Source organism: Oryctolagus cuniculus, chromosome 2, assembly GCF_051225735.1.
Source record: "Oryctolagus cuniculus isolate XC-2025 breed Fujian yellow rabbit chromosome 2, ASM5122573v1, whole genome shotgun sequence".
NCBI lineage: Eukaryota > Metazoa > Chordata > Mammalia > Lagomorpha > Leporidae > Oryctolagus > Oryctolagus cuniculus.
This window is the reverse complement of record NC_142868.1, coordinates 187296651-187303396: the sequence shown is the minus strand read 5'-3', so window position 1 is coordinate 187303396 and position 6746 is coordinate 187296651.

Genomic DNA, 6746 nt, shown 5'->3' with positions numbered 1-6746 from the left:
TCAGCCTGGCCCGCGCCCAGCTATCGAAGGCTTTTGGGGATTAAACCAGTGAATGAGAGATCTTTCTCCTCTCTTCCCTTTCTCTCTCTCTCTCTCTCTCTCTCTCTCTCTCCCCCTCTCTGCCTTTCAAATACATTTTTTAAAAATAAACTAAAAAGAAGGCTTCAGACCGTATGATTCCATGCAGAGGACAGGCGGAAAAGGCCAAACTCTAGGGGCTAAAACAGGTGTTTGCCCAGGGCGGGGGTGGGGAGGAGAGCTGACTGCACAAGGCACAGGGGAGTGTTCGGGGTGACGAAACTGCTCTGTACCACAGTCGTAGTGCTGGTTATGTGATCAGGTGCATTTTTAAAAAAAGATTGTGCAACAATAAGGGCAAATTTCACTGCATTTTACTTTAAAAATGGAAAAACATCACATTCCCTTTGCTGCTCCTTTTCCCTCTCATGTGGACCCTAACAGGAATCTGAGTTGTTAAGGAATCTCGGCTCGTGGGTACTTCCAAGGGGAAGGGGCTGGGCCTGCAGGCTGTGGGCAGCAGTGGGCTTGGGAGCCCAGGGCCCGCTTGCCCCGCCCACAGTGCCGTGCACTCTGCCCCGCGTGCACCTGTTGCCCTTCCTGGGCCCTCTGGGTGGCTCCAGCCCAATCCTGCTGCGTGGGCCAGTCAGCTGCCGTGTGCTGAAATACTGGGATTTCTGAGATGTTCCCATGGTTTACGGGATCATAATATTTGAAGTGGAAACCTGAGAGCCGCCCTCTGCTTTGTCACACTGCGCAGTCAGGCAGGGGCGGGGCTCATGTCCCAGAGGGGCCGCAGGGCTACTGTGGGGCTCACCCACAGGAACCCCTGTGTGGAGACTTTTGTGCCAGTCCTGTCCCTTCCCTGGGACCGGAGGTTGGCAATGCTTTTCATCACACTGAGCACGAAGTACCCCGGACTACTGTGCACAAAACCAATGCCCTGGCCAGGCCTGGGGGTCCTCCCTCCCGATCGCCGGCTGAATCGTTCGGGGCTGTCTTCCCCACAGTCATGGCCGGCTCCAAGCCACAGCATGTCCCATTGATACCCTTGCTCAGGCCCCCACACTGCAGCCAGCCCTGACCTGCTACTCCCTCCACACTGTTGCCCTATGAGGAACCCCTACCCATCCATCCATAGGACAAAGCAGGGAAGCCCATTCAAACCACCATGGGTCCCACCACATGGACATGGTGAAGACATAGGAGAAGATTTGTAACCCCAATTGCAATTCAATAAACAAATAACAACTGATGTGATGCAGTCCCCACCCCCCCCACCCCCCGATCACGGAGCTGGTCGATGACGTGTGCTGACAGGTGTCGGGGGTGTCTCACAGTCTGGGTGTGGTCGCACATGTGGGACATTGGCCACTTTTCCGGAGCGTGATGCTAAAAAACTTTTCCTCCCGTTCAGGAACCACAGCCAGAAAGATCCCCCAAGGCGTGCACGCAAAACAGTCCACCAAAATACCTACCCGAGCAGGTGGGCTCCACGCAGTCGGCAACAGCCAGCACCTGAAATAAGGCGTCCACCAGGAACGAGACGGCTGTTACCATCCACCCATCCGACCAGCTGTGCCACGGCCACTGTGGGAATGGGGCGGAGCTGCGCACGTGTGCCCGAGTGCCCCGTGTGGCCCCAACACTCTGGCACTTTGTAGAACACAGGCTCATCTTCACAGGCACATCTGTGGAAACTTTTTCTGGAAACATACAGCGAAAACCTGCTGAATGAAATTGCCTTTGGCAAGAGAGACAGGTCGGGGAGAGGGTCTCTCCGCTGCCTTTGTCCCTTTCTGCTCACTCGGCCCACTGCCTGCGGGCCCACAGAGCTCCGCCTTGTCAAACGGTCACTGGGAAGGTGCGATGTGAGGCCAATTTCATTTCCTTTATACTTTGCTATATCAGAAAGAATCAAAATCAGTGTGTGAAATTTGCAAAGCAAACACACGTTTTCACTGCCTGGGGACACAGTCTAGGAGGCAGAGTGGGGACCCCCCCCCCCGTACCCCGGGAGATCCTGCAGCACTGGCAAGCTCCTCCTTCCACCCCCACCTCTAATCCCCTCTCTCTGGGCCCCCGGCCACTCCCACAGCCACCAGCTTTCCACTCTTGCCTCCAGGCCTCTGCCCCTGCTGTTCCCTCTACTGGAACTCTCTTCCCCTGCAATCACCCCTTAGCTTGGCCTTTCCCTTCTGCATGCCAGGTGCCCTCGGGTAACATCGCCCGCCTGGCTGGCGCCCCAAACCCCTTGGCCTCACCTCCACCTGGCAAACCTCCCACTGGGCTGTGAGGGCCTTCCCGCTGGCCAGCCTCCCTCCCTGCGTCATAACACTCTAGCAGCTAAGGACAGGCAGTGCCGCTGGCAACGGCCGCCCTGAGCCCGGCGCTCTCACTGGTGCACCGTAGGCATCCTGAGCAGTTGCTGGCTGAGCCCACAGACGGCCCACTGGACCGCGTGCATGCGCAGAGGGCTCCCCAGGCTGGTCTTTTTGCAGGGTGGGATTCCCGGACCTGGGCCTGCACAGGGCTGGAGCCCAGGCAGCCTGGAGGGGCAGACAAAGCCGCCAGCAGCCGGGCCGCCCGCTTGACTCCAAGGTGGCTTTTATTTCCTCTTCTGCGGGTGCCAAGTCCTTGAACAAATATTTTCCTGGAGTGGAGGAACGACTTAACTCCTAGCCTTAAGTGCTGGAAACAACGGCTGGGGAAGGCAGGTTCCAGGAAGCCGAGGAGGAGTGGAGCCCGGCTGTGGCTGGGGGAGGAGGGGGCATCAGGCTGCCCTCTGGGCGGTGCCCACCCTGGCAAGCCCAGGGACACAGCCAGCTCGCTCTGCTCAGCGAGCCGCTAGGAGAGACTTTGGCCCTGGGCCCCTCTGCCTAGAAATCAGGGATTCCGAAGAGAAGGCAGGCCACGGGGGCCACCTTTATTTTTGCTGCAAAGGCTCTCGTAGGAGTTTGGAGGAACTAATTAGAATCTCAGAAGCCCTTTGGTAAGTGCTTTTCTCCCTTTCGCGTTCTTACTGCAGAATCATATCCACAGAGCACACTCCCCCGAGTGTGTCGCTTGATGGTTTATTAACATGCACACACGCCCTTGCAACCACCATTGCATCTAGGCAGAGAAGGGCCCAGCCGATGCGGTGCCCTCAGCCAGGGATTCCCGCCGCCTTCTGAAATCACCAGTTAGCGCTGCCTGTCCCTGGGGACAGCACCTGGGCTCTTCCGGCCTCTCACACTCCGTGTCCATGCAGCAGCAGCCTGCCCTTCTGTGCAAACATTCCACAGTGTACTTACCCATCCGCTCCCATTTGGGCAATCACAGATAAAACGGCCATGAACCCGCTCCTGCACACCTGTCGGCCGACACACACACACACCCCGTTTCTCACGAATCACAGGGTGGATATGTGCAGCTGTCACATGCGTTTCCAAGATGCTTGTGTCGAAGGGCATTCCCTCCAGCGGGGTGGAGAGCTCTGGCTGCTCCCCACCCCCCTGCCAGTGGCCCCCTCGGAGTCTGGCCTTTACGTGCTGTCTTGCACCCAAGGTAAGCGTCTTAAAAAGTGCACGATTATGTGGGCAGGGCAGCAGCTCCACACAGCTACAGTGAGCACACCCAAAGGCAGGGACCCTCGTACTTGGAGAGCGATCCATCCTGCTGGGCTGGACAATAAAGTCTGTGTCCTCCCCAGGACTTCAGGACGCCTGGGCAGAGGCAGGGATCTGCACAGGGCTCCCAAGGCTCAGAGCTTCTCCAGCCTCGATTCCAGCGGCGGGGAGCGGAGCAGCCCACCGCCTCATTTGGAGCACTTGCACATCCACGCACACCCACAAGCTACAACTGGCCATGGCTCCAGGACCGGGCAGGGAGAAAGCCAGGTGAGGGCTGCTGCCAGATCAGCTCCTAAGTCCCTCTAGGTCCCAGGCCAGGACCCCGCCCCAGCTCCTGCTCACTCAGCTCCAGGAACAGGGCGAGGGGTGGGACTGCTGGGGACAGAGGGGGCCTGAGGCCTGCGCCTCTGTGTAGCAGTTGTCCATTTAGAAACTTTCTCTAGTATCTTGGGCTGTCTCAGTGCTGGCATCCCATATGGCTGCCCGTTCGAGTCCTGGCTGCTTCATTTCTGATCCTGCCCTCTTCTTGGCCTGGGAAAGCAGTGGAGGTTGACCCAAGTGCTTGGGCCCCTGCACCCACATGGGAGACCCGGAAGAAGCTCCTGGCTCCTGGCTTCCCCAGCTCCAGCCACTGTGGCCACCTAAGGAGTGAACCAACAGGTGGAAGACTTCTCTTTCTCTCTCTCTCTCTCTCTCTGCCTCTGCCTCTTTGTAACTCTACCCCTTTCGAATAAATCTTTTTTTTTAAAGAAACCTTCTCCCCGATGCTGTCTGTGGGGCTGCCTGCCATCGCGTCCAGCCAGGGAGGGAGTCCCCCAGCTCTGGGCTGCTGTCTGTCTGTCCCCAAGAGGTCCCCATCATGGCCACTGGCTCAGAGGACAACCTCCTCTCTGGCAGGTACACCTCTGGGGGACAAGGTGAGGCCCTGCCACTTTCCCCCTCGCTCTGACGCTATTCCCCCTCCCCACCTCCCCACTGCTGCAGAGCCTCGAACCCCACCCCCTGAAAGCACCCATCTTTCCCAGGTCCCTCCGAGGCCCCAGGCTCCTCCCCTTTCCCCCCAGAGGTGAGAGCCGCACTGCTGCATCCCATTCCGGCCTCACCCTTCCTGCACCTGCTTGCACTTGACAGCCAGCACGAAACCTCAGAGTCCTGACTTTGGATCCTCCTTGCCCTTGTATGGGAGGCCCTTTCAGACCAGTTCAAGGGCGACTCAGGCACGATTCCCCCCAGCTGCCCTGCCATAAGGAACAGAGTCACTAACTTGTCAGTCTCCCTGGGGCCTCCCTGGGGCTCCCTCTCCCAGAGAGCAGGGCACAGGAAAGACGTGCAGAGATGTGGAAATACTTCCAGGGCAAAGCCCCAGGGGCAAGTTAGGCCCAGATGCAACAAGGAGTGCAACATCTTTGGCCCTGTCTGGGAGAAGCTGGCTCGGTAGTTCAGGCAATAACTTGCAGGAAGCTCAGGGACTCCCCTAACTCCACAAACTGCAACCACACCCACACCCAGGCCAGACCCTGGGCCAGATCCAAGGGAGAGGAGAAAGGGAAATAGGGCTCAGGTGTCCCCTTCCCAGGTGGGATAGCACAGAGGTAGAAATCTTGGGAGTGTAAGAGGGGGAGGTCAAAGGCTGTGGGATACAGGGTGGCCGAGGCCTAAGAGATGGCCAGAAATCGCTTGGAGAACCTGAAGCTGCTTAAACACCCTCACCGCCAGCTTGCTCGCTGTTAGTCTCACTCAGCTACGTGTTTTATGGCAAAATTGCCCTGGGGTGAGGGTAACCCAGCGCAGGGGTATGGAGCAGGAGAGAGGACAAAGATGACAGTGGTTTCACCTCTGTGGCTATGACGACAGGAGCAGGTGGCCTAGGTGGGTGGGAAGCTAGCCAGTCCCATGTGCAGGGGACACAGTTATTCAAGTATTCATATCTGGGTGGCCAATTTGACAACTGTGCCTTCACTGTCCACCCAGGGACTGGCAGAACATGGGCACGTGGGGTCTTCAGTGTTTGTGAACGAAGCATGGACCTGGAGGACTGGCTCAGCTTCCAAACCCCTTGGAGTCCAGTGTTGGGGAAGAGAATTCTCCACCTTGCACGGCCTCCCGGTGGCACCTGCTGTCTCCAGCAGGGGCACAGGCCCCCCTGCTCTGCGCTGTGCACCACGACCTGGGGTCTCGGGTCACAGCCAGAGAGGGGGCCGGCAGACTGAACGAGACTCAGCGTAGAGGCAGCTGAACGCCTCGGAACACCGGGCCTTGTGTATACCGCACTCATCTTTCACTGTCATTTCTCCTTAACGTGTAGACAGGTCTATTTTAAAAATGTATTTATATATTTAATCATTTTGCTTGAAAGGCAGAGAAAGACATCTTCCAGCCACTGGTTCACTCCCTAGATGGGTCCCTGGACCTGGCCAAAGCCAAGAGCTCCATCCTGGTCTCCCACACCGGTGGCGGGGGAGCAAGCACTGGAGTCATCACGCTGCCTCCCAGGGCACACGTTAGCCGGAAGTCGGATCGAGGTGGAGTGGCCGGGATTTATTGAACCAGGCACTCCGAGATGGCACGCAGCAGGTTAACTCACTGCGCCGTGATGCCCGCCCATGGACAGTATTTTGACATCTTTGGCCCTGAGACTGCTCGGAGTGCTCATCTGTCGCACAGCAATGAGAGACAGCTGGCTCTGGCTGGGTCGGCAGGGAGCCCCTCCCATCCTCCAGGAAGGGGCGGAGCTGGTGGGTGCCTTAAGGAATGAGCCTGCCGCAGGGCCTGGGTGCTGAGGGCAGAGATGGACTCAGGCTTCTGTCACAGCCAGGGCACCGGCGTCGGTCCTGATGTTCGATGTTGAGTCAGAGCACAGCCCACAGCCAGGCTCCTGCCCCAAGGAGACAAGACAGGGCCCCGCCAGGCCAAGAAGAGACTGAGCCACGGCCACAGGGTCAGCTGTCTGAAATGCCAGGTACCGTTGATTGCAGGTACACGGATGGGTCCAGCCAGACTCGGGCCCATTCCACAGACCAGCGGCTGAGCAGAGTCCGGAGCCCTTGCCCCGCCCAACCCCAGACCCCAGTCCCACACTCTGAAAGTCCCAGTATGGAGTCCAGGAAACAGGTT